Source organism: Bos indicus, chromosome 15, assembly GCF_029378745.1.
Source record: "Bos indicus isolate NIAB-ARS_2022 breed Sahiwal x Tharparkar chromosome 15, NIAB-ARS_B.indTharparkar_mat_pri_1.0, whole genome shotgun sequence".
NCBI classification, from domain to species: Eukaryota; Metazoa; Chordata; class Mammalia; order Artiodactyla; family Bovidae; genus Bos; species Bos indicus.
In genome coordinates this window covers 82944836-82972717 of record NC_091774.1, presented here as the reverse complement: position 1 = coordinate 82972717, position 27882 = coordinate 82944836, and the positions used below count along the sequence as shown (strand labels likewise).

General features: G+C 45.2%; 1 long non-coding RNA gene and 1 pseudogene across 1 annotated transcript; both read left to right on the top strand.

Moving 5' to 3' along the window:
* Window positions 1-6224: 6224 nt before the first annotated feature.
* On the top strand, window positions 6225-26767 carry LOC139176109 (uncharacterized). Its single transcript, XR_011560599.1, has 3 exons — window positions 6225-6347; window positions 9719-9829; window positions 20340-26767. It is a non-coding gene; the product is annotated as an uncharacterized lncRNA (long non-coding RNA).
* LOC139176108 (olfactory receptor 5A1-like) lies at window positions 6389-7996 on the top strand (annotated as a pseudogene).
* Window positions 26768-27882: the final 1115 nt, after the last annotated feature.

Below are 27882 nucleotides of genomic sequence, written 5' to 3'. Positions count from 1 at the left end.
TAAGAAACTTGAATGTCATCAGGCTATTAATGAACAGCAGTACTGATGAATATTCTTGGACAAGGCATGACATGATTGGATCTGTGTTTATGGAGGCCCTTCTTCAGGTTAAGGAGGAAAGGGTGAACTAGAGACAGTCTGAAGGGAAAAAGAAGGCAGTTGGAAGACTTTGGTAGGCCATGAACAATCAGGTTCAAATGGCCTGACAAAAGGGGGCTGGTACGGAGATGCCTTAAAAGAAGGATTTGATTCTATTGATGATCTGCTTATTCTGCAAGTATCAGAAAAAGAGAGAGTCCTTTCTGAAATTTTGCCTTGAAAAGGAGGGAGGGAGATAGGCAGGGATTTTTTAAAAAATGCCAGTCTTCCAGTATTTCATCCTTATACCCTTCACTCTGCAATGAGGAGTAAGAGGCTAGAGGGGTTTGGGGATTTTATTCACATATTTTTTTTAATCTAGAAAAGAGTAACTACATACAAACTACTGCATTGCCCCAGTATTAAGCCTTAGAGGGTCCCCAAGAATGTAGGTCGTAGGCCAAGAGCTGGGAATGTCGGGAAGGCATGTGATTTTTTTGTTTCACAGTGGGAGGTTTTGACCCTGAAGAAAGAGCAGTGGGTGGGGTCTGGGAGTGGAGACAGGAAAAGGGAGCAGATTTTTCTCATCTGGATGCAGCTTGAAGAGCTGCCAGCAAAAATGGTGCAGCTGCTATCTTGCACAAACCCTCGAATGAGGCCACAGGGCCCTGTGGGTTTGCACAGTACCCACTTCCTTCTGTTTTTTTTTTTTTTCGCGTGTTCTTTTTACCAAATACGCAAATAGACTTCAGGTCTTTCCAAGTGGGACATTCCATAAACCATAAACAAAACATGGACATGAAGGAAATCTGGTCTTACACCAAACTATCATTTTTGCATTAAACTCCCTGCACATAGATTTTTTTTTTTTTTAATGAAGTCTGTCAGGTGACTTTCCCCATTGCCATCCATTTTTTCAAGTCCTCATGTTGGCAGGGCAGGGATGGGGGCGGGGTGTGGTGCGCAGCCATGGGGTATGGAGGACTGAACATGGACTTTGGATTCTGGAAGACTTTAGTACAAATTCCAGCTTTACCACAGCCTCTCTGCATGACCTTGTCAGGCACTTCTCCAAAATTCCATTTTCACACCTGAAAGTGCATTTAAGAATGTTTTTCACTAGGAGCTACTATGAGGATGTTACAAAATAAAGGATATGAAAGGTGCGATCCACACAGCCAAAAATGGTAGTACCTGTTGGTCTTCTTTCCTCTTCCTCCTTATTGTACAAAATCATAGAGTTTAGAATTTTAAAGAACCAATAAAGTCAACTATGGAGAAGGCAAGGGCACCCCACTCCAGTACTCTTGCCTGGAAACTCTCATGGACAGAGGCGCCTGGTAGGCTGCAGTCCATGGGGTCGCAAAGAGTTGGACACTTTCACTTTTCACTTTCACGCATTGGAGAAGGAAACAGCAACCCACTCCAGTGTTCTTGCCTGGAGAGTCCCAGGGATGGAGGTGCCCAGTAGGCTGCTGTCTATGGGGTCACACAGAGTCGGACACGACTGAAGCGACTTAGCAACAGCAATAGCAACAACAAGGTCAACTAATTCAGATCCACTCTGTCCCTCTCACTGTTATTGTTCAGTCCCTAAGTCATGTCTAACTCCATGCAACCCATGGACTGCAGCATGCCAGGCTCCTCTGTTCTCCATTATCTCCTGGAGTTTGCTCAGATTCATGTCCCTTGAGTCAGTGATGCTGTCTAACCATCTCATCCTCTGTTGCCCCTTCTCCTTTTGCCTTCAGTCTTTCCCAGCATCAGGGTCTTTTCCAGTGAGTTGGCTCATCAGGTGGCCAAAGTATTGGAGCTTCAGCTTCAGCATCAGTCCTTCCAATGAATAATCTGGAATATACTCTCTCTCATAGCCTATTCATTTTATTTTTTTCCAGTTTTATTAAGATACAAATGACATATAACTTTGCATTAGTTTAAGGTGTACACCATAATGGGTCAGTATATGCATATACTGTGAATTGATTACCACGTAGGTTTATGTAGTTAAGATACATCACCTCACATAGTTACACAATTTTTCTCGTGAGGAGAACTTTTAAGATGTACCGTCCTAGTAACTGTTAAATATATGATGCATTTTTTTAACTTTAGTCACCATGATGTACATCTCCAGAAATTATTTCTCTTATTGCTGGAAATCTGTATCCCTTGGTCACCTTCACCCATTGCCTCTGGCAGCCACCAATCTGATTTGTGTTTCTATGAGTTCGCTTGTTTTTAGATTCCACGTGTAAGTGAGATCATCACTGTCTTCTCCTCACTTACTTCTCACTCACTTCTAGTGATGGAGAATTTACTCCATTCCAAAGCATCCATTCTGCCTTTGGACTATCCTATTTGTTTCATTTTAGTCTCTCTGTCTCTTTCTTTCCTTCAGTTTTACCCATTCAGTCCTAACTCCAACCCTTGGAGTCATCCAAAAGATATTTTTACATTGAAGAAGTTCTGTAAAACATTTGGTGCTACACAAAGGTGACTGTGGTTGGTGATATAGTTACCTATTTTGAAGCCAAAAGCCACTCTTGGCTTCCCTATCTCTAGGAAAACCCTATTGGACCCGGATCAGGGACTAGAAATATAATGGCAGCAGGGCCAATGGAAATCAATTCCACCCAACCAAAGCTGGCATCCTTTTTCTCTCTGAGCCCAGATGGGCAGCCACGTTGCTAATCGGTTCTCTCTGGGACCTGTCATACCCCTGAACTAGAGACCCAGTGGTACCTTGGAGAGTATGGGTCTTGCTTTAGAGTCCTGTTGAGTCCTTCCCTTGGCCAATTTAAAGTAGCTACATTCAAATTTCATTTATCTTTTTGACCAACACCACAATGCTCCAGGTGCCAGCAGAGATGAGTTTTATCCTTGCTACAAGCTTCTGGTCTTTGATATCTGACTGAAACTCAGAGTTTAAGGAGTTTTAGGTGAGTCTGCTCTTTGCCTTACTTGAGAAATAGTTCACAGTGAATCCTTGAATGTCAGAATAGGAGGGTTGGAAAGACCCTTGAAAATGGGCAAGGTGCTCTTCCCTACTGCTCTGGCTTTAACTAGAGGAGCTGGACTAGACCTATTTTATAAATCTGGAATTCTACAGAAGATCTCATTTTTTAAAAGTTTCTGCTACTTACTAATGGAAATTAAGATGGAAAGAAAGAAGGAAGGGAAGTGGAGTAGAAGACAATGATCTGAGTTAATTTCTTGTATAGGCAGGGGATAGGAAGATTAAGATCCAGAAAGGCAAATATCTTTCCCCAAGGTCACACAGCCAAAAGGTAGGAGCAACAGGACTCAAATGAGCAATTTTGTTTCTAGCCTATTCTAGACTCATGAATATGTGCATGTGTATGCCCACAATGTAAAAATATCATCAAGTTTCCTTGGATTCTCTCTAGGGATCACTGAAGCTCCAGGTTTTAGAATAAGGTAAAGCAGAAAGGGCTATTCCTGGAAAATGAGATTTAGGTTCTAATTTCACCTCTGATACCAAACAACTACATAGTCACTCTCAGATCACACAAACTAATGTGTGTGTGTATAAGTGTGTATATATATGCATATTAGTTAAATAATTATAAGGCAATTTAATGTATGTCAGGTACTCTATTTCTTTATCTTCACCTTCAGATAATTCAGGTCAAAGAAACCAAGTTATCAACATAGTAATCATATAAAATAATTGGCAGTCGACATGTATCCCACTCTAAAAATGTAATAGACTAGATATCTTAGAACCTTGAGGCTGAAGTAGCAAGAATCAGGATGAAACTTGCTAAAACATACATTTGACAATGACTGTAAATGTGAGACTTGAAGCAGGGAGACTGGTTGTCGGGCTAGATGTGGTTCCTTACTGCAGAATGAATGATGTCATTACATCTCCAGGGTGGGTTTGTTTCTCCATCTACCTGTTTAATTCAAATGATCATCAGCTTTCTTGCTGCCTGGGAGGCAACTTTCTAGTCTTCCTTCTCAGCCTCTTTCACTTTCATCCACCTTCTCCACTGCTTCTGCTCTGCTCTCAGTTATATTGTTAATTAGTATTTGACATCTAGTTACCTGTTTACAGAAAAAAGTTAAATTTAAAAAACAAGCAAAAATAAAATGTTCTTGCTTTCTCTTTTGGCCGTAGGGGAAAGGTCAAACTCCTTATCATGATATTTATTCAACAAATACATATTGACTACGTACTATGTGCCAAGCACTGGTCTAGGTGCTTGTGATACTTCAATGAACAAAAGAGACAAAAATGCCAAAAAATCATAAACTTCATTGAGTTTACATTCTTGTGGAGGGAGAGAGACCATTGGTAGTCAATAAAGCAATGAACTATATGCTATGTAGAAGGTGAGGTGTGTGTATGTGCTTAGTCTCTCAGTCGTGTCCGACTCTTCGAGACCCCATAGCCGGCCAGGCTCCTCTGTCTGTGGGGATTCTCCAGGCAAGAATACTGGAGTGGGTTGCCGTGCCTTCCTCCAGGAGATCTTCCTGACCCAAGGATCAAACCTAGGTTTCCCTCATTGCAGGTGGATTCTTTACCATCTGAACTACCAGGGAAGCCCAGAAGAGGAGATAATTCTTATCAAAAGAACACAGCAGGGCAAAGGGGACAGAAGTCCAGAAGTGGAGAGAAGGTTGAAATTAAATATGAGCATGTAAATCCATATATACAATTATATATATACACACACACACAGTATGTGCCATTATATATGCAATAGGTACCATTATATAGCCAATAAATGCAATTATATATATGAAACATTTCAACGTATGTCCTCATCATCTTCACTTTTGAAGCCCTTTCACAGTTTGTTCAGCCCCTGCCATCTCTCAAAGGTAGACTTAATTATCTTCTCTAAATTCTGATTACTCTGTGCTCCAGCCATGCTAACACTTTAAGCGTTCCTCAAATGCTATGGTCTCTGTGCTTTTGTAAATGCTTTTTTCATTTTTAACACAAAGATCTTGAACGAACCACCTGTCAACCACTCACACACAAAATTTTCATTCTGGTGACTCTTTCCTCATTGTTGGAGTCCTCAAACACATTGCCTCTCAGATGCTGTGCCCCAGACCCAGGGCACTGGACAAACACTGCTCTCTGCGCACCTGAAGCATGGGGGTGTGATTCATTTATTTCCTGACTGTCTCATGCAATATGTTGAATATTTTGAACTTAATAGCAATGTTTTATTACTTTCTACATCATCTTCATTTCTCTGTCAAACACACGGTGTTGATAATGTTGAGTGTAAACATTTCACAGCATGGAGCTTTTTTTCCTTACCCTTTCTTTAATTTCTAAAGGGGAAGCCAGTTTTTCACATCTCTAAGTGCTTCATTGCTCTGCTTTAAGGAAAAAGAACATTTTGACTCCATAAAGCCTGGTCAGAACAGACAATGATGATAAGAAACACAAAATTGCCTCTCTAGGAATTTATTTTCGAAAAAGAAAAAATCTAGTATAAATCTGAGTGGCTCAATAATCGAATCACAAAGCTTGTTGTTCAGTCGCTCAGTCGTGTCCAGCTCTTTCTGACCCCATAGACTGCAGCACACAAGGCTTCTCTGTCCCTCACCAACTCCTGGAGCTTGCTCAAACTCATGTCCATTGAGTCAGTGATGCCATCCAATCATCTCATCCTCTGTCTTCCCCTTCTCGTCCTGCCCTCAATCTTTCCCAGCATCAGGGTCTTTTCAAATAAGTCAGCTCTTCACATCAGATGGCCAAAGTATTGGAGTTTCAGCTTCAGCATCAGTCCTTCCAAAGAATACCCAGGGCTGATCTCCTTTAGAATGGACTGGTTGGATCTCCTTGCAGTCCAAGGGACTCTCAAGAGTCTCCTCCAACACCGCAGTTCAAAAGCATCAATTCTTTGCTGCTCAGCTTTCTTTATGGTCCAACTCTCACATCTGTACATGACTACTGGAAAAAGCATAGCTTTGAGTATACTGACCTTTGTCCGTAAAGTAATGTCTCTACTTTTTAATGTGTTGTCTAAATTTGTCATAGCATTGCTCAGAACAACTGAAAAAAAAAAAGGGGGGGGGGTGGTATTTAATCCCAGTGCTATGAATAACTGCCTTTGATAAAGCTGTGATGTGGACAGTGAAGGTGATGATCCAGATAATGCAAACATGGCAGTCTATTCTGAGGCCGGTCACTTTTGCATAAACAAATGAGATGAGGGTGATGATAATCTTTTGGAAAAACCCAACAAATGCTGTAGAGGGGATTTCTGCATTGGGTGGAGGTAAGACATTTGCCTTTCACTGTCTCTTCGGGCTCTGAGGGTCTAGGATTCCATGACAGAACCAAATGGTTTCTTTACCTGGATTTTCATTGCCTCAGGAATCGCATGGGGCTCTGAAGGCAGCAGAGAGAAGAGAGTTGGCCCTGGGCCAGAACATCAACCTGATGACACATTTCATCCTTTTGGGATTTTCAGAGCATCCCGAGCTTCAGGTCATCCTTTTCAGTCTGTTTCTGGGGATCTTCTTCATGACTCTGGTGTGGAAGCTGGGCCTTATCGTCCTGATCGCGGTGGAGTCACACCTCCACTCCCCCATGTATTTCTTCCTCGGTAACTTGTCCTTCATTGACCTCTCGTATACCTCCTCCATAGCCCCTAAGACGCTCTGTGACTTCTTCAGGGAGCAGAAGACCATCTCCCTCATGGGCTGTGCCGCCCAGTTTTTCTTCTTCATCGGGATGGGGACGCGGAGTGCCGCTTCCTGGCAGCCATGGCGGACGATCGGTTCGCCGCCATGCGCAGCCCTGCAGCCCTCTGCTCTGCGCAGCCCTGCAGCCCTCTGCTCTGCGCAGCCCTGCAGCCCTCTGCTCTGCGCAGCCCTCCCCGCTCTGCGCAGCCCTCCCCCCGCTCTGCGCAGCCCTCCCCCCGCTCTGCGCAGCCCTCCCCCCGCTCTGCGCAGCCCTCCCCCCGCTCTGCGCAGCCCTCCCCCCGCTCTGCGCAGCCCTCCCCGCTCTGCGCAGCCCTCGTGACGCCCCCGTCTGTGTGCGGATGGCCGTCGCAGCATACACTGGAGGCCTCCTCACCTGACTGGTGCAGACCAGATCTGTATCCGGGCTCCAATTCTGTGGGCTACGGGTCATTCACCACTTTTTCTGTGACCTGCCACCCTTGCTGGTCTTGTCTTGTTTCAGCCCCTTCCTCAGCCAGGGAGTGACCTCGCTCGTTCGGGACATCAGCTCTTGTTGTCTTGGTTTCCTATGGCTACATCATGGCTGCTGTCACGAGGATCCGCTCAACCCCAGGGTGGACAAAAGCTTTCAATACCTGTGCCTCTCATTTGATCACAGTGACTCTCTTCTATGGCCCTGGTCTCTTTGCATATCTCCACTCCGGTGTTGGCTACTCGCCGGGCCAAGATATGGTGGTGTCCTTGTTCTGTGGAGTTGTGAGTCCCAAAGCTGAACCCCATCATATACAGTTTGAGAAACAAGGAGATAAAAGATGCCTTGAAAAAACTCAAGGAAAGAAGCCAATGTTCACTCTGTGTCTTATAGTTCCTTGAATTAAAAAACAATTTAAATTTTCCTATATGTACCTTGGCATAAAAAATAAGTGGCCCACTTATTATTAGTCATAATAGGAATTTGAGTAATAAGTTAAAGGAGCTATTTCAGATATGACTCCCAACCTACATGTCTACTGCATAATTAGGCCCCACAAAGATTTGCTTATTCCTTTTACTCTTCTGGTCATAGACTGATGGGGTTTCCATTTGATTATTTGTGATAGAAAATAATGTATTTTTTACTTTGGAAGTTTGTTTATATCATTTCTTTTTAGATTCCACATATAAAGAATGTCATACAATATTTCTCCTTCTCTGTCTGACTTACTTCACTCAGTAGGACACTTTGTGGGTGCATCCATGTTAGTTCAGTTCAGTTCAGTCGCTCAGTCGTGTCTGACTCTTTGCGACCCCATGAATCGCAGCACGCCAGGCCTTCCTGTCCATCACCAACTCCTGGAGTTCACTCAGACTCACGTCCGTCAAGTTGGTGATGCCATCCAGCCATCTCATCCTCTGTTGTCCCCTTCTCCTCCTGCCCCCAGTCCCTCCCAGCATCAGAGTCTTTTCCAATGAGACAACTCTTCGCATGAGGTGGCCAAAGTACTGGAGTTTCAGCTTTAGCATCATTCTTTCCAAAGAACACTCAGGACTGATCTCCTTTAGAATGGACTGGTTGGATCTCCTTGTAGTTCATGGGACTCTCAAGAATCTTCTCCAACATCACAGTTCAAAAGCATCAATTCTTCGGTGCTCAGCTTTCTTCACAGTCCAACTCTCACATCCATACATGACTATTGGAAAAACCATAGCCTTGACTAAACGGACCTTTGTTGGCATAGTAATGTCTCTGCTTTTCAATATGCTATCTAGGTTGGTCATAACTTTCCTTCCAAGGAATAAGCGTCTTTTAATTTCATGGCTGCAATCACCATCTGCAGTGAATTTGGAGCCCCCAAAAATAAAGTCTGACACTGTTTCCACTGTTTCCCCATCTATTTCCTATGAAGTGATGGGACCAGATGCCATGATCTTCATTTTCTGAATGTTGAGCTTTAAGCCAACTTTTTCATTCTCCTCTTTCACTTTCATCAAGAGGCTTTTGAGTTCCTCTTCACTTTCTGCCATAAGGGTGGTGTCATCTGCATATCTGAGGTTACTGGTATTTCTCCCGGCAATCTTGATTCCAGCTTGTGCTTCTTCCAGCCCAGCCTTTCTCATGATGTACTCTGCATATAAGTTAAATAAGCAGGGTGACAGTATCCATGTGGCTGGATGCAAATGGCATGATTTCATTCTTTTTGATGGCTGAGTAATATTCCAGTGTATATGTGCACCACATCTTCTTTATCCATTTCTCTGTCAATGGACAATTAGGTTGTGTTCAGGTATTTTTGGTGACACCCCTTAGCTTTATGGCCTTAGGCACTGTGTGGCTGATACCTTAGAGCCAGCTGGAGCATGGCCTTATGACCACGAACATTCATTAGAGACCTCTTTACAAAGTACCACTCATATCAATCCATTCATGACTTGGAACATTTTCTTCCCCTTTCTTTGGGTACTGATCTATCCAAAGGTTGATCCTTACCAGGAAGGCTGACTCTAGACTAGGAACCTGAGAGCCCTCACTGAGTTGGGTTTAGAAATGGTTACTCAGAGCCAGCAAAGCAATAAGATACATGTAGGCAGTGTGTCTAAAAAGAAAAGAGATTAAGGTCCCATCTGCAGGGTCATAGGGTTCCTTGGGGCTAGAAATAGGGACCTAAACCAGCAGATCCAAAGCTGTGAGCAAGTCACAGTGAGCAAAGAGCAAAGATAATGCAGAAGCTCTGAAGGAGATCAGAGTGCCATGTGGCTAATGCTCACGGCTGAAACCACCGAGTGACTGGGTGGGACCTGACTTAAGAGACAGAGTCAGAGGCGAGAGACTGCCTCCGGCAGCTCTGACTCCACGTCTGTTCCCTAAACCACTTCTCACTCTTGGCCCTGCGCGGATGTTTGGCTTACCCTCTGTTTTCACTTCATGTCCAGTTGAATTTCCCTTCATGTACTAGAATTTGTATCTTTTCTATTGTTTCTCCAGAGTTTGACTGCAGCCCGGAACATGATTCAGATAACCCTCCCGTCGTTTTCACGAATTGCTTCGGAAGGGGCCCCACGCTATGACATGGTCTGAGATAGGAAAGCCAACTCAGTAAGTCTGCAGCAGAACTGAATGTGGATTTTAATTTGTCTCTGATCCTATTTTACAAGATAGTTCTCGAGCAAAGAGCAAAACTTATGAAGTCTTGCTTCTTTAGTGCTTGTGGGTACAGATCATGGTGAACCATGACAGTCATCCTTAAGCTCCTTTAACTTTGGCTATAACTCTTCTGCCTCAGTCCTTTTAATTCATGCTGGGATTTGATCCATTCTCTGACCACTTGGGTTATTGGCAGTTTATACGTAGGAGGGGGCTCCTACGAGCCCCCTGGGTGCTCAGCAGTAGAGAATCTGGCTGTCAATACAATAGATAGGGATTTGATCCTTGGTTCAAGAAGACCCCCTGGAGAAGGAAGTGGCAACCCACTCCAGTATTCTTGCCTGGGAAATCCGAAGGACAGAGGAGCCTGGTGGGCTACAGTCCAAGGGGTCACAAGAGTCAGACACAACTTAATGACTAAATAGCAACAACATGTACAGGAGGGGCTATGACTTTGAAGTTCATCTGTGAAGCCTTCCTTGGTCTCTGACTCCTTCAGAGGAAGTTCCGCATTACTGTGGTATATTCCCGTAGCATCCTCTATTTCATCTATCAGCTCCTGTGAGACTGCAGGTTTTTCTTTTTTACTTATCTGTCTTCTACTCAAGTTGTAAACATCTCTCTACTGTGTCCCTGAAGCACAGGATATGACTGGGACAAAGTCTGTGTTAATAAGTATTTGCTTAATTAATGAATAAATCTCAATTCATTTGGCAGATGATTTAAAAATTTTATGTCAAAGGAAGGAATGAACACTTATTAGAAGCTTATTATATGCCAGGCATTGTTCCCAAAGCTTTTAAAAATTGTATTCCAACTCTATAACATATGTGGAGATTCTCCATTTAAAAATATTGGAACACCGTAGGGAAGGGAATATTTCTTTTATTTTTAAAGAAATATGTTTGATCTGGATCATTCTTTGGTAGAGTCTTTATTTAGTCTATTACAATATTGTTTCTGTTCTGTGCTTTTTGGATTTTTGGCCAGGAGGTATGTGGGATCCCAGCTCCCCAGCCAGGGATCACACTGGTACCACCTTCAATGGGAGGCAAAGTCTTAACCACTGGATCACCGGGAAAGTCCCAGATGTTTCTTTTAAACAGTAACCCTCCATTTCAACCCCTTCCTGCACTCCCCAAGAGGCAATTATGGTTTATACTGGCATGTAAGTTTATACTTTTTCTGCTTAATAATATTCTTATATGTACCAGTCAAAAATATATAGTGCTGTTTTATGTGGCTCTATATGTATTCACATAAGTGAAATTCATATTGATTGGTTTTTCTATATGCTGATTTTTAAAAAATTTAATCATTACTTCCTGGACCTCTTTCCATGTTATACATATAATTCTCCCTCAGTCTTTTCCAGTGTTGTAGAACTGACACACCAGAATCTACGTACCTATTCCTCCCTGGACGTTTAGGGAGTTTCCAGTTTTGGCTAATTTATGACAAAGAGTGTTGCAACATACACATTTGTATACACCCTTCCTGCTAATATGCACTTTTATGGTAAAACTGAGAAGTTGAATTGCTGCCTACAGGACATGCATATTTAAAAGTTTTTATAGACACTGCCAAGTTCTCTCTAGAGTGGCTACAAATGGAGCCTCCTGACAGCAATGTAATAGGACAGCTGTATCGTACCCTGGATGAAGTGTGACCACTATCAATATCAAACTGATTTTTCCCTCCCCAATGTTTCTTCAAATGTACTCTTTTAATCCTTGAAATGACCCTGTTAGACAGGATTGTTTATTGTCCTCATTTACATACTACAGAAAGTCTCTGATATACGCAATTTTTTTTTTAATTCTCACAACCAAAGTATGAGACGGGTTTTAATCATCTTTATCTAAGAGATAAAGTATGTAAGCCTCAGGAAGGAGGTTACGTGACATATCCGAAGGCACACAAGCTAAGATCTTAAGTGTATGTCTACATGATACCAAGTCCATTAATTGAATACATATTCTTACACGTATGCTTGGCATCATCCAGAGATGAAGAAAATATTAAAACAAATTCTGTTAAAAAAAAAAAGAAAAGACTAATTTCTCAAGTCAGGCATGATTTCAGGGCATGATAGAAAGGAGGACTGACTGGCTTCTGTTAAATAGTTAGGACTAGTTTCAATAAGACCACCATGAAGTTCTGTATGAGGAGTTCTAGACCAGGAACTTTATTTTTAAAACAGCAATTCAAAAAGTATTATTCAAAAGTGGATTTGTTAATGCAACAATCTTATAAATGGCTTTATTCCCAAATAACTGAAACGAGGAGAAACCAAAATGTTAAAATTGAATTAATTAAATTAATATGAATGAATAACGCTCTTCAAAGGTAACAGTAGTAATGAAGCTTCAACCCAAGGTCCCTGGTGGTTCAGAAGGTAAAGAATCTGCCTGCAGTGTAGGAAACTCCAGGTTCAATCCCTGGGTTGGGAAGATTCCCCTGGAGAAGGAAATGGCAACCCATTCCAATATCCTTGCCTGGAGGATTCCATGGACAGAGGAGCCTGGCAGGCTGCAGTGCATGAGGTCACAAAGACTCAAACACGACTCAGTGATTAAGACTTTAACTTTCTGTATTCAGGTAAAGAAAGGACCAGTTGTGCTGCAGGCTCCGGAGTAGGACAGTCTAGACAGCAGTGTATCAGGATATCAGGGTTAGGGGCATAATATTACTGCAAGGCGGGTGGTGGTTGATGCTTTTAAGTCTCCCACTGGATTAAGCCAGACAAAAGAGAGTGATTAAAGAAGAGTTTAGCAGACAACATTGTATCAACATCCACAATGAATGGTTTATACTGGAGGACCCCAGAGGAATTTTACACTCTGACGGCTTTCCCATCAACAGTTTTACTGTAATAATTTCATTAACACTGTGAATTGCCCCACTGAACATGGAACCACAAATTCTTTCTACTTTGATCGCTGACAAGTTTTGAGTAAAATCTGTGACGTCTGTAGCCAGAATTTAGGTCACTGTGATGAGCACTTTTATTCTTACTCCTGGCTCTGATCTCTCCTTTTTTCTTCCACTGTTCTTTTAATCCGTTATTTCGGGTTATTTTGTGCAAGCTGCTTGCTCAAACATTTTGGAGCCAAGTTGAGTAGAAAGATGACCAAAGAGTTTGCTTTGCCCACAGGTTGGTGCATTAGACAGTGAATTCGCTTGGTTCTCTGGGTCACACATATCTCTAACCTCAGCTGAAATCAAATTTCTCTCCCTAATCTGCAGTCATCTCAGATGCCCTTTGCATCATTGTCCTCATTCTGTCTCTCTGCTTCTCTTCTGTGTCTGTCTCTCTATCTCTTTCTACCTGTGTGTTTCACTGTGACTCTGTCTCTATCTCCCTCTGTCTTGGAAGACCACCCGGACCCTCTGGTCCAACTTGAGATGTTCCTCTCTGGTCACTTGTCAGCCAGTACTTTCTTTTTCACATAATGCATCATTGTTCGGTGTCTGTCCTCCTGTTAGGCTATAATCCCCATGCAGAGCAAGTGGTGCCTGAAACATAGCACTTGAACACACAATTTTTGTGAACACACTAATAACTTTCTCCATCTCAGAACATTCTTAGCCATCAGTAACCTCTGAGGACTAGCTTGTTCCACTCCCCTCTTTTCACAAAGAACTGAGGCTCTAAGCGGTGAAATAATTTGCAAATGAGTCACAGCTGGCTATTGAGAATGCTCCCTTTCAGCCCAGCAATCTTCCCATGTCTACACAACAGCTGGCCGTTGCTGTCAACAATTCACCCAAAAGGAGGTGAAAGGTTCCTTAAGAAAGAATGTGGTGTGGTCTAAAAGCCCTGGCTTCACAGTTTGGTAGCTCTGACTTCCTGTTTTCAGGAAAATCATGCCGCTTCAGCTCTGCCTTGTGAACTTTTCCCCTTCTAATCAGAGTTATAAAACCTCAGCTGGGAGAAACTGTAGACATTGTACACAAACTGGCAGTTTTCAGACTATGTTCCAGGGACCCCATGAAGGAAATGAAGCCTCTGGGTGTGGAGGCTGGTCCTTGCTTGTCAGAGGTGGCGGCTCTCTTACACATTCTGTGGACTAGTTTCCATGAAGGCCTGCATTGGGAAGTAAGGGCTCCACTGCTAAAAACACGTTTACAATCTACAAACCTAATCCAGTCCTCTAACTTGGAGAATTAGAATTAGGAAATGGGAGTCCAGAGAGGAGCATCAGTTTGCAAGAAGACGAGGTGAGGATTCCACCTGAGCTCTTCTGACTCCCTGTGACTTGACCGTGAACTTCTCTCTACACATGCACACACACACTCACATACACACTCACAAACACACATACACACTAACACATATATGCATTCACAAACACGCACAGATACAAACATACACACGCACTAACACATACACACACACATACTCACACATACATAGATACACAGTCACAAACACACACACACTAATACATATACATGTTCACATACGTACTCACACACTAACATATACACACTCACACATACACATACACACATAGATACACAGTAACACACACACACACACTAATGCTTATACACATTCACATACATAGACACTAACACATATGCACTCACACATACTCACACATACACACACATACACACATAGATACACAGTAACAAACATACACAAACATATACACATTCACATACACACTCACACACACATATACACACTAACAAATACACACATAGATACACAGTCACAAACACATACACAGTTACACAAACACATACGCACACACAACTCACACATGCGCATAGACAAGCTCGCACGCATACACAATCACAAACACACTCTCTCTCACACACACACCACACACCAGGTTTGTGTGTGAAGGGGAAGGGGGAAGGGGAATGTGAAGGAAATGAAGGGGAAGCTGGGACGGCAGCCTGGCGTGCTGCAGTCCTTGGGGTCACGAAGAGCTGGACGCAACTGAACGGCAGCAGCATCGCACTGCCTGTGAGCTGGCCTAACCCTTCTCCCCAGGACCTCAGCTTTCGCCCTCTCGCCCTCTCTCCACGTCAGCGGGGCGCCCGCCACCCCAGCCCCTGTCCCCAGCCCCTGCCCACTCTCAGGAGACAGTCTGTTCTGTCTACTTGATGAGCAAGCTGTTTTCCATCTTTCTCCGAGGACCACAGGGAGAGAGAAAGCAGGTCCCCCTGGGCCCCCAACTCGCCCTGCGAAGGAGAGCTAGCTCTGGAGAAGGGTCTCAGGCTCAGGGAAGGGGCTCTTTTCCTGGGGGAAGGGGTGTGAGAGCAGGAGAGTTTGCCTCCCAAGCCCTCCTGCCACAATGTACATGCCACCGCCCCCTGGATCTATGGAAAAGGCAGCTGGGCCGAACGGGCACAGCAAGAGGGGTCTGGGCTGGCCGAGCCCACCCGGGGGCTCCCCTTCCCCGAGGCACATGGGCACAGCAAGAGGGGTCTGGGCTGGCCGAGCCCACCCGGGGGCTCCCCTTCCCTGAGGCACACGGGCACAGCAAGAGGGGTCTGGGCTGGCCGAGCCCACCCGGGGGCTCCCCTTCCCCGAGGCACACGGGCACAGGCGCTGTTCTGCAAACACGAAGACTGAAGCTGAAAACCCGGAAAGGGCGAGCCGCGGGTGCTGGCAAGAGAACTCAAAATCCGAGCAGGAGGCGTGCGGAAGCCTCGTGGCTTGGGGACTCTCTGAGCCAGATGTGGACCTCAGAGCAGGGGTTTGGGGTCATGACCTCCCATGGGAGGTCATGTCGGCCACTGGTCCTGAGTGCAGTGCTCATGGGGGTCAAGAAGGGTTGCCTGCACCTGTGGGTGAGGAAACCTCCACTCACATGCCCATGGAAAATGACTAGGCTGCCTGCCTCTTCCCCGAGGTCAGAGAACCTACGAACTGATCTGTGGCAACAGGCTTATGTTGACACAGGTGTGAGGTCTGAGGTCACAGAGACTCCGAACCAAGCAGTTAACACAAACACTGGTGCACGGGTTGTAAGGCCTCAGCAAAGACAAAGTTAAGACGGTCTTGGAGGGGCAGCTGAACAAACCAAGGCAAACCAGCCTCCCACAGCAAGCCCCGGTGGAAAAGGAGCCCAGGAGTCACAAATGACAAGCCGCACAGGGAAACAAGTCACCAGGAGGAAGCATCAGCAGGAGCAACATGTGGGTGAACGTACATGCCGCGACCAGCACGGAACAGAATCTTCTTCAACTTTTCCAGTTGAAGATCACAGCCACGGCTTTCAAGTTGAGGCAGGTTGGGACTGGATTGCAGACTCATGCAGACTCTGGAAAGGAGTTCAACACACCCTCTTATTTTACAGGTTGGGAAACAGTGATTCAGAGAGGGGAACTGACTTGTCTGTGGTCACCAGCAGGTTAGATCGGAATGAGGAATAGAATCCAAGTCTCCAGATTTCTAACCCTGGGTTACTTTTACTGCCCCACGTTGCCCTAATTTGCCAAGATAGAAATGGAAGGGACCTCCCTGGGGGTCTAGTGTTAGGAATCCACCTGCCAATGCAGGGGACACAAGTTTGAGCCCTGGTCTGGGAAGATTCCACATGCCGCTGTGCAACTAAGCCTGTGGGCCCCAACTACTGAGTCCACGCTCCCTAGAGTCCATGCTCTGCCTCTAAGAGATGCTGCCATGAGGAGAAGCCACAGCCACGACCAGCGGAAGTCCGTGCACAGCAACAGAGACCCAGAGTGGTCGAAAATTTAAAAATAAATAAATAACTAAAATCCTAGTTCTAAGAGAAGACCAGGAGGAAAGGAGGACAGAAAGGCCTACTTAAGACCAAGGAAGGGAATTCTCTGGTGGTCCAGTGGTCAGGATGGTGCCACACTTCTGCTACAGTGGGCACAGGTTCAATCCCTGGTTGGGGAACTAAGATCCCTCATGAAATACAGTGAGAAAAAATAAAAAAAGACCTAGGAAAACCCCAAATCAGGGCTCTGACCTATATTAGCAAAACTCAAGTTTGGTGTTTTCATAATGAGAATTTTTCAATAAGCCCCTCCTATCTCCACTTTGCATTATACTGACCTTTCTTCCCATCCCCCCACTCCCCCCCCACCTATTCTTCCCCTATTTTCCTTAGTCCTTCTCTTGACTGTCAGCTGGTGGACCTGTTATCAGATGGGGCAAGTCAGCTCTGTGATCCTGGCTCCTTCTTCCTCAACCTCTGCCCCACCCTCTGGGCAAGCCCTCCTCGCACACTGTGTAGGAGGGTTAGGGAGTGGTTAAAGGAACAAGTGAGGACCATGTACCTCCAGGCCACCTTCCATAGATGCACACACTTGGCAGGGATGGGGACCAAGGCGGGTGTGGAAATAGGTATGAGTTCAGTCCTGCAGGATCTGAGCTTTACATACCAGATCAGATATAAATAAGACAGAAGCTCATACAGGGACATCCCCTCTGGGCTCTTATAATTCATGTGTTACACAAGACACTAGGCTTACACTCTCCCCAACTCACTAAGATACAATTATAGACCAGAAAGCCAAAGTAAACTTTGCAGTAAGAAATATAAGCAGTACAAGCTAGGCTGAGTAAGTGCTCAAAGATACTGATGCAAATCGAAACAAAAATCCTATAATCATTTGGCTTCAGCTTGAAAATTCATTATCAACCACTCAGTAACCTTAAAATGCATTGCAATATACATTAGGTGCAGATAAGTACTGTTCGATTCCACTTCTACGACATACCTAGAATGGTCAAATTCATAGAATCAGAAAGTGTGTGTGTGTGTGTGTGTGCGTGCGTGTGTGTGTGTGTGTGTTGGTCGCTCAGTCATGTTTGACTCTTTGTCACACTATGGACTATAGCCTGCCAGACTCTTCTGTCCATGGAATTCTCCGGACAAGCATACTGGAGTGGGTTGTCATTCCCATCTCCAGGGCATCTTCCCAACCCAGGGATTGAACCTGGGTCTCCTGCACTGCAGACAGATTGCTTACTGTCTGAACCACCAGGGAGGCCCAGAGTGAGAAGTACATTGGTAGGTGTCAGGGTCCGGGGATGGGGTGGTGAGGGGAAATGGGGTGTTGGTGTTTAATGCTGACAGAGTTTCAGTTCAGGAGGGTGAAGATTCAGGAGATGGATGGTGAAGAGAGCTGCACAGCAAAGTAGGAAGTGAAGGGACTTAGTGCCACTGAATTGTACAGTTAAATATGGCTAACATGAAGGTTTTATGTGACTATTATCACAATAAAAATTTTTTAAAAGATCTGATTTACCAGGGAAATGTTCTCAAAATATTAGCAGCTTTGTTGGCTTTATTCACTTGTTTATTCTTCCAGTAGTAACATATATTAATTAGGCTTTTGCTATGTACCACATGTAGCATTTGCCTTGAGTAATACAGTGATGAACAGATAAAATCCAGGCTCTTCCCATAAGGAGCTTACAGTTTACTAGAAAGTGAAAGTGTTGGTTGCTCAGTCTTGTCCAGCTCTTTGCGACCCCATGGACTGTAGCTGGCAGTCTCCTCTGTCCATGGAATTCTCCAAGCAAGGATACTGGAATGGGCTGCCATCCCATTCTCCAGGGGATCTCCTTGACCCAGGGTCTGAACGTGGGTCTCCTACACTGCAAGCAGGTTCTTTACCATATGAGATACCACGGAAGTCCACAGTTTAACCTAGAGGAGAGAACAAGCATCCATTCAAATAGTGATAAATGCAAGGGATTCTGTGGAGCATATAGAGGAACAATATAATATTCATTAATCAGTCAGTTCAGCCTCTCAGTCATGTCCGATTCTTTGTGACCCCATGGATGCAGCATGCCAGGCCTCCCTGTCCATCACCAACTCCCAGAGTTTACTTAAACACATGTTCATCGAGTCGGTGATGACATCCAACCATCTCATCCTCTGTCATCCCCTTCTCCTCCTATCTTCAATCTTTCCCAGCATCAGGGTCTTTTCCAATGAGTCAGTTCTTCACATCAGGTGGCCAAAGTGTTGAAGTTTCAGCTTCAGCATCAGTCCTTCCAATGAATATTCAGGACTGATTTCCTTTATGATGGACTGGTTGGATCTTCTTGCAGTCCAAGGGACTCTCAAGAGTCTTCTCCAACACCACAATTCAAAAGCATCAATTCTTCAGTGCTCAGCTTTCTTTATAGTCCAACTCTCACATCCATACATGACCACTGGAAAAACCGTAGCTTTGACTAGACGGAACTTTGTTGGCAAAGTAATGTCTCTGCTTTTTAATGTGCTCTCTAGGTTGGTCGTAGCTTTTCTTCCAGGGAGCAAGTGTCTTTTCATTAATATTCATCAATTTTCTGCATTCACTAATGTTTCCCTGTGAGGTACAATCCCAGTGAAGCAAATGTCAAAAGAAAATAGGAGATAAGGCAGCAGAAGAGACAGAGCAAATCAAGGGGTGAGTTTGATCTCAGCGAGGCAGCTGTGAGCAGTGGCATGAAGTCAGATCTTAAGCCCCTGCCCAGGAACTGAACCCAGGTAGCCTGTGCCTCCCTTGTAGCTCAGTTGGTAAAGAATCTGCCTGCAATGCAGGAGACCCAGGTTTGATCCCTGGGTCAGGAAGATCCCCTGGAGAAGGAAATGGCAACCCACTCCAGTATTCTTTGCCCCTGGGGAAAAATGCATTTATCACAGAGGCAGAAACTGTAAGCTGTTAGAAATATAGCATAACAACAAATGGGAGAGCGCACAGATAAACGGTTTGTTTAGCTGAGACAGAAGCAAGGCAGAGATATACATCCAGAGAGAAAGAGTCTGGGTGTCCCCCAGTGAGGAGTGCAGTAAAGAGGCGGCTATGTCATTTTCATAGGTCAGTCCTTCTGGGCCTTTGTTTACCGTTAGCCAATTATCTGGTTTCTCTTTCCACACTGACCTACCTGGGACCCTACCCTGGGTGTGCACAACCACCGCCCCCCCCCCCCCCCCCCCACCCACCCACAGCCAAGATGGGTCTTGGAGTGAAAGCTTCTGGGAGGAGCAAGGCTGATTATGGCCTGGTGTTATCCCTTGACGTTAGACCCACAGGGAGCCTTTCTGCACAAGTGCAGCATCTCCTTTTCCCAAAAAGGGGCAGGGATTGGAGATCCCTAACCCTTTACTCAGACGGGGTTTGTGCCTCTTTGTCCTTGTCGTGGCTATTGCCGTGACTATTAACCTAAGGTGCTGACAAGAGACAGAGACTAGCTAATTACCCTGTGTGTTACTTCCCAGTCAGAGGGCAAACAGGAGGCTGATTGTCAATGCCTTAACGGGACCCCACCTAACTCTTGTCTCAGGAAATGCTAACGGTTGTAAGTATCCAGGCTGAAGTCCCCGTCTGCGCGCCCCATGAAATGTGGACAGGAGGCCAGCTGTAAATGTCTGATCGGGAGCCCATCTATCTCCTGACTCAGATTCCTGAGCTGATCACAGTCTGAGGAAAGAGACAGTTGCTGAGTCATGTACGTGTCTTCCGACAGAGCCTAGGAAACCACCAGTCTTCACTGGCGTCCACTGGAGGGAGAAAGGAGGAACCGCTCACGTGCCCGGCTCCTCCTGTCTGTCAGTGTTCACTACTGCAGAAGTCCTCTGTATTTCTGGGTTGTGTTTGCCAGCATCCTCTGACCAACTACTGGAGGAGCCACACCCACATCTGGCGGCCTGGAGCTTCACTTGAGTTCAACAGTGAAGAAGGAGCCAAAGTCTCTTCGGATTCAGTACTGTTTATTTTTTTTTAAATATGTATTTATCTGCTTCCGGCTGTCCTGGGTCTTTGAAGCTGCTCTCGGACTTTCTCTGGCTGCGGTAGGTGGGACCGACTCTCCAGTTGTGGCGCATGAGTTTCTCTCGCTGTGCTCATCGGCTCTATAGTTAACGGGCTCAGTAGCTGTGGCCACGGGCTTAGTTGTCCCACGGCCTGTGGCATCTTCCCGGACCAGTGACTGAACCCGTGTCCCCTGTATTGGCAGGTGGAGTCTTAAATGCTGGACCACCAGAGAAGTCCTCCGTAGTGTTTAGAGTCTCCAGACACAATAGAGTACTCAGTCAAATTCATATGTCATTTATTGTTTTTTAAGTAATTTATTTATTTGGCCATGTGGCTTGTAGGATCTTTGTTCCCTGACCAGAAATCGAAGCCCAGGCTTATGGCAGTGAAAGCACCAGGTCTTAACTCCTGGACGGCCAGTGAACTCCCAAATTTGAATGTGAGATAAACAGTGAATATTTTTCTTGGTATAAATATGCCCCCAATGTTGCATGAGACATACTTCTACTAAAAAATTATTTTTGTTTACCTGAAATTTAAATGCAATTGGGCATCCCGTATTTTCGTCTGCTAAGTCATGCAACCTTCCTCTTATGGGGTGGGTGGAGACCACAGCAGAGTCTGGACCCCCTCCTGGGAGAGGTTGAGTGCCCTTGGAGGACCACCCAGTGCTCTTCACAGAAGAAGCAGTGGAGGGCTGGGGCGGCTGACGCAGCTGGAGATATCTAGAGAGGCGATAAATTCACCTAGTACAACCTAAGCCTGTGGGTTCTGGGAGGCCTTTAGAAGGAAATTATGTTTAAACTGAAATATTAAGGACTGGCAAGAATTCGCCCGGAGAATTTGTGGAGTAGTTCCGTCTGAATAAACAGCATCCACTGTCCAACCAGTCCATCCTAAAGGAGATCAGTCCTGGGTGTTCACTGGAAGGACTGATGCTGAAGCTGAAACTGCAATACTTTGGCCACCTCATGTGAAGAACTGACTCATTGGAAAAGACTCTGATGCTGGGAGGGATTGGGGGCAGGAGGAGAAGGGGACGACAGAGGATGAGATGGTTGGATGGCATCACCGACTCAGTGGATGTGAGTTTGAGTAAACTCTGGGAGTTGGTGATGGACAGGGAGGCCTGGCATGCTGCAGTCCATGGGGTTGCAAGGAGTCAGACCCAACTGAGCGACTGAACTGAACTGAACTGTCCAGCACCCAGACAGTGGACTTCAAGTTTGTGTAACTGCCTTTAGCTGTAGTTTGGCCTGCACCTCAAAAGGCAACTCTTCTATTTGAGTTTGTCTCTGCAACAGCCCAAATAAATAAGTGTGCATCATCAACATTTTCTTGCAGCCTCACATCCTCTTTCCTCTCTGCCCCAGTCCCTTTCTACTTTATGTCTTTATGAATTTACTGCTTCTGTGTACTGACGCTGAGCACTGGTGCCAAATTGCATCTCAGAGACAGAGTTTTGGGTGAAGCAGAAAAGAAAAACAACAGGGACTACAGGGTGTCAATGCCCCGTCGACTGAGCGACCAACCTGGGGATCTGGTGAGGAGTTTTACAGCAATGAAAACTGACCTTTCCCCTCCTGTGGCCACGGCTGAGGTTTCCAAATTTGCTGGCCTACTGAGTGCAACACTTTCACAGCATCATCTTTCAGGATTTGAAATAGCTCAACTGGAATTCCATCACCTCCACTAGCTTTGTTTGTAGTGATGCTTCCTAAGGCCCACTTGACTTCACATTCCAGGATGTCTGGCTCTAGGTGAGTGATCACAGCATCGTGATTATCTGTGTCGTGAAGATCTTTTTTGTACAGTTCTTTTGTGTATTCTTGCCACCTCTTCTTAATATCTTCTGCTTCTGTTAGGTCCATATCATTTCTGTCCTTTATCGAGCCCATCTTTGCATGAAATGTTCCCTTGGTATCTCTAATTTTCTTGAAGAGGTCTCTAGTCTTTCCCATTCTGTTGTTTTCCTCTATTTCTTTGCATTGATCACTGAGGAAGGCTTTCTTATTTCTTTGGAACTCTGCATTCAAGTGGGTATAACTTTCATTGTCTCATTTGCTTTTCACTTCACTTCTTTTCACAGCTATTTGTAAGCCCTCCACAGACAGTCATTTTGCTTTTTTGCATTTGTTTTTCTTGGCGATGATTTAAGGGCAAGATTGCTGATAAGGATCACGGTGTGTGCAGGGCCTGCACTCCTGTAATCTGGCCTCAGATGGTCTCCTGATGAGCTTCTGTGGTTCTCAGTTCAGTTCAGTTCAGTCACTCAGTCGTGTCTGACTCTGCGACTCCATGAATTGCAGCACGCCAGGCCTCCCTGTCCATCACCATCTCCCAGATTTCACTCAAACTCACGTCCATCAAGTCAGTGATGCCATCCAGCAATCTCATCCTCTGTCTTCCCCTTCTCCTTCTGCCCCCAACCTTCCCAGCATCAGTCTTTTCCAATGAGTCAACTCTTTGCATGAGGTGGCCAAAGTACTGGAGTTTCAGCTTCAGCATCATTCCTGCCAAAGAACACCCAGGGCTGATCTCCTTCAGAATGGACTGGTTGGGTCTCCTTGCAGTTCAAGGGACTCTCAAGAGTCTTCTCCAACACCACAGTTCAAAAGCATCAATTCTTCGGTGCTCAACTTTCTTCACAGTCCAACTCTCACATCTATACATGACCACTGGAAAAACCATAGCCTTGACTACATGGACCTTTGTTGGCAAAGTAATGTCTCTCCTTTTGAATATGCTATCTAGGTTGGTCATAACTTTTCTTCCAAGGAGTAAGTGTCTTTTAATTTCATGGCTGTAGTCACCATCTGCAGTGATTTTGGAGCCTCAAAAGATAAAGTCTGACACTGTTTCCCCATCTATTTCCTATGAAGTGATGGGACCAGATGCCATGATCTTCGTTTTCTGAATGTTGAGCTTTAAGCCAACTTTTTCATTCTCCTCTTTCACTTTCATCAAGAGGCTTTTGAGTTCCTCTTCACTTTCTGCCATAAGGGTGGTGTCATCTGCATATCTGAGGTGATTGATATTTCTCCCAGAAATCTTGATTCCAGCTTGTGCTACTGTGGTTCTAGAGGTTATCAAACTGTGACCTTCTCTCTGGAATGAAGAACCCTTCATCAAATAGTCAACATCTTCCGTGTGTTGGGGGCTTTAGTTCTGCAGAGGAGCTCACAGACACCGCTGCGTGCAGCCCTTGAGTCAGAGCCAGGGCCCTGCCCCAGGCTGCACTGCTGTTTCTTGGCTGCTCCTTCCCTGTCTCTCCATCCCCTCTCTTCCTTGATTAGCAACTGTTTGGACAGTTTGTTCCTTTGTAACTCAAGGTAGGTCTTGGAGGCCGAAGCCTGTTTCCTACAATCAAGAAACGGGGGGACACAGAAGAGCTGGGGTTCCCAGAAGCCACCCCCCAGGGTCTTACTTGGTTTCAGCGCCTCATGTAAGTGGGACTCGTATAGTGTTTGCCCTTTCGCATCTGTCTAGCCCCAGTCTTGACAGGCCTCAGGCAGAAAATTACTTCTGGAATGTGGATTGTCAGCTTCAAATATAAACTAGGTGTCCTTCCTAAATGGAACGTCTTGTCCTTTTGTTCCTATTACCTTAGGCCTTGAAGCCACCATTGACTATTTTTGAATCTTGCTAACAGAGTCCCAAAATTGCAGAGTTTTTACATTTATCCATTTCTTCAGTTAATCTTTCCAACAAATATCTGTTGACTACCTAGTGGGTGCCAGATGCTTTTCTAGGGAAGGCTGGTATTTATGGGGACAAGTTGCAAGAATAATGAAATATTTTCTCCTTGTAAGTTAAATGTGCTTTTCCAAGTTCACCAAACTGTGGTGCTTTTGAACTGTGGTGTTGGAGAAGACTCTTGAGAGTCCCTTGGACTGCAAGGGGATTCAACCAGTCCATCCTAAAGGAAATCAGTCCGGAATATTCATTGGAAAGACTGATGTTGAAGCTGAAACTCCAATACTTTGGCCACCTGATGTGAAGAACTGACTCACTGGAAAAGACCCTGTTGCTGGGAAAGATTGAAGGCAGGAGAAGGGGACGACAGAGGATGAGATGGTTGGATGGCATCACTGACTCAATGGACATGAGTTTGAGTAAACTCCAGGAGTTGGTGATGGACAGGGAAGCCTGGTGTGCTGCAGTCTATGGGGTTGCAAAGAGTCAGACACGACTGAGTGACTGAACTGAGCTGAACTGAAGCTCACCAAGTACCTTCTCCATCCTGATGCTTGCCCTGGAAATCCCGGAAATTCCCCACAATCCAACAATGAAGGAAGCTACTAGGACCCTTGCATTGAGCATGGTCTTTATCCATTCTCATTTTGTCATTTAAACAAGATAGAAATAGTTACCCCCTCCAGGACCTCTAGGCTGGTAAGTATGTAAGTCAACCACCTTCCCTCGCTTGCATCTGAAATACAGCATTGCCGCAAAGATGGCCACAGCACAGAAGTATGACCTCAGCCACAGAGATCACAGAAACAATTTGGCCTCAGCTGAAGCAACAGCTTTTTAGGAATCAGAGCTGTGCAGAGATAGTATGTAGGGAGCCACCCTGCCTTGGAAGCATCCAAGCAAAGGATGGATGACCAGTTTGCAAGACAGTACTGGAGGAGGCTCAAGCCTTGGGCTGAGAGCGCTTGTCCCTTCCGATCATGAGATTCCATAATTCTTGGATTCTAAATTAGACGTCAGTAAGCTATGGAGCCCAGGAAAAACCCAGCCTCCGCCTGTTTCTGTAGAGATTTACTGGAGCACAGTCACGCTCTACATTTGTGCATCATCCGCACGTAGTTCGCACTCTGATGGCAAAGTTGAGTAGTTGTCACAGACACCGTTTGGCTGCAAAGCCTAAGCCATTCACTAGCTGGTGGCCATTTATAGGAAAAGCTTGTGAACCTCATTCTAAGAGACTCCTGGGATGAAGTCTTTGATAAAGCCTCCAACTATCTCCGATTTACCTCTGCCGTTAATCTGTGTGGCAAGGCTACTTGATTGTTTTCCTTAAAGATATGCATGTCTTTGTTCAGGATATTAACAAAAAAGATTCAGGTGCTCCCTCTGAGTCAGTATAACTTCCCTATCAATGCTATCAAATGGATGAGAAGAAAAAAAGGCTCCTGAGGTGCTCTAATACGGTGGCTTTTCTTCCACTCCCCTTCTGCGAGAATTGAGCTGCAGAGTCAGCCTGAAGACTGCAGCAACAAGCTCAGCAAAGCTGAAAGCTGATACACATGGAGCTTCTAGCTGGGATGTACAGAGCTTTACATGGAAAGTTTCAGTCAGTCCTCTTAACAACTTCATCTATTGCATAGACGGACGTCACAGCTGAGGACATGGAGGCTTAGGGAGACTCCAGAGCTTGCCCTGAGTCACCTATGGAGCCAGGATGCTGCTTATATTTCAATTCTGAAACCTCTATTTCACATATACATACATCATACAGCTGTTGAGATATTTTGAGTGACTGTACAAAGCACAACAAAATCTAGAGACTGAATAGACTCCCAGCCCAGCCCATGCGCTTAATCTTGTATTTAGATCACAGAAAAGTAGTCACGACAATGGGAATATTTCATCAGAGGACCCCAAGCTCCTGATTCCGTGTGATTCCATGATGCAGAACCACCTCCCCTAGCTCACTTGCTTTCATGGTTATTTCAAGCAGGAAGAAAAATGGTGGCGATTTTCACTTCATCTCTGCTCAACATCTGTCTGAAGATCCTGCAGCTAAAGAGGGAAAGACTGAATGTTAGATGGGGTTTGTATTATTCAAAAATAAAAAAAATATAGAAATATGAATTCCTGCCAGCAGTTAACCCAGAGAGGCCAGATGCCACCCAGTCACTTCTTTCACTCAAATCTTCCTCCAAGAGGCAGTTACATGACAGGCAAGACTCTGGGACTAAGAAACAAGAGCATGAGAGGAATCCCAGGTGTTTCTGATTTGTGATGGACAAGGCTCTCTGTTTGTCTTCAGCTGAACGAGAATGCAAGAGGCACTCTTCATATTACACTGGTGTCATTAGGAAACTTGAGGACTGATCAGAGGGGGAGTAAGGTTGGTCTTAACTGCTCAATCCAGTGGAGCTTAGCTTCAGTTCAGTTCAGTTCAGTTCAGTCGCTCAGTTGTGTCTGACTCTTTGCAACCCCATGGCTGCAGCAGGCCAGGCCTCCCTGTCCATCACCAATGCCCAGAGTTCACTCAAACTCATGTCCGTTGAGTCGGTGATGCCATCCAGCCATCTCATCCTCTGTCGTCCCCTTCTCCTCCGGCCCCCAATCCCTCCCAGCATCAGAGTCTTTTCCAATGAGTCAGTTCTTCACATGAGGTGGCCAAGGTATTGGAGTTTCAGCTTCAGCATCAGTCCTTCCAATGAACACCCAGGACTGATTTCCTTTGGGATGGACTGGTTGGATCCTTAGCTTGGATCTTAGCTTGGAGGGTAGAAAAAAGGAAGCAGTGATTCCAAGGGCTCACCTGGTCAGCTAGACTCTTAAAAGAGCATTAAGTTTGACGAAAAAGAATCAAGAAACCACTGTGGTCAGGTCACAAACAGTCCTGATGGGAAGAACGGTCTCTGAGGAGAAGGAGCTGACAAAGCAAGGACCAAAACACCAGGTTAGCCGTCAACTGCTCAGAAAAGAAAACACTGTCACGTTGTGACTAATTCCTCCTGGATTTTCCAGAAACAGGTTTATTCCAGAGTCTTTAGAAGTCACAGCTCTTTGATCCATTTAGACTATTTGACTGTCAGATTTCAGACTCCTGATAATCCATAGATTTCTGCTAAAACTAAGAAAGGGGGTCGTCACTCCAAACGCAGCCAAATGTTCGTCTCTATTTCAGACTGCAGGTGAAATGCAGAAATAGGGGACACCTGGATCCGCTCCAAGCCCACACAGAACTGAACCTCAGACAGTGAGTCATGGTGTGGCTCTGTGTGAGCTGGTGTCAGAAAGCACGTGCTTACACTGAGAAAGAAAGCGGACCTGGGACTTCCCTCTTGCCTCTTTTTGTAGGAAGTGAAACCACTCTGCTGCAAAGCAGGTGCCCAACTTTTGTAGAAAAGTTGCCTTTTTCTTTTTAGAAACTAAAGTTTGGCTTTTAGGCACAAGCCCTTGAGAGCAGCCTTCTGGAGAGTTTATGGGGGTGCCTGGGCCTTTCAGTACAAGCAAAGTGAAAGAAATCACTGGTGAGCAGAGGAAAGCAAGAAAGAAATGGGTGAAATGTT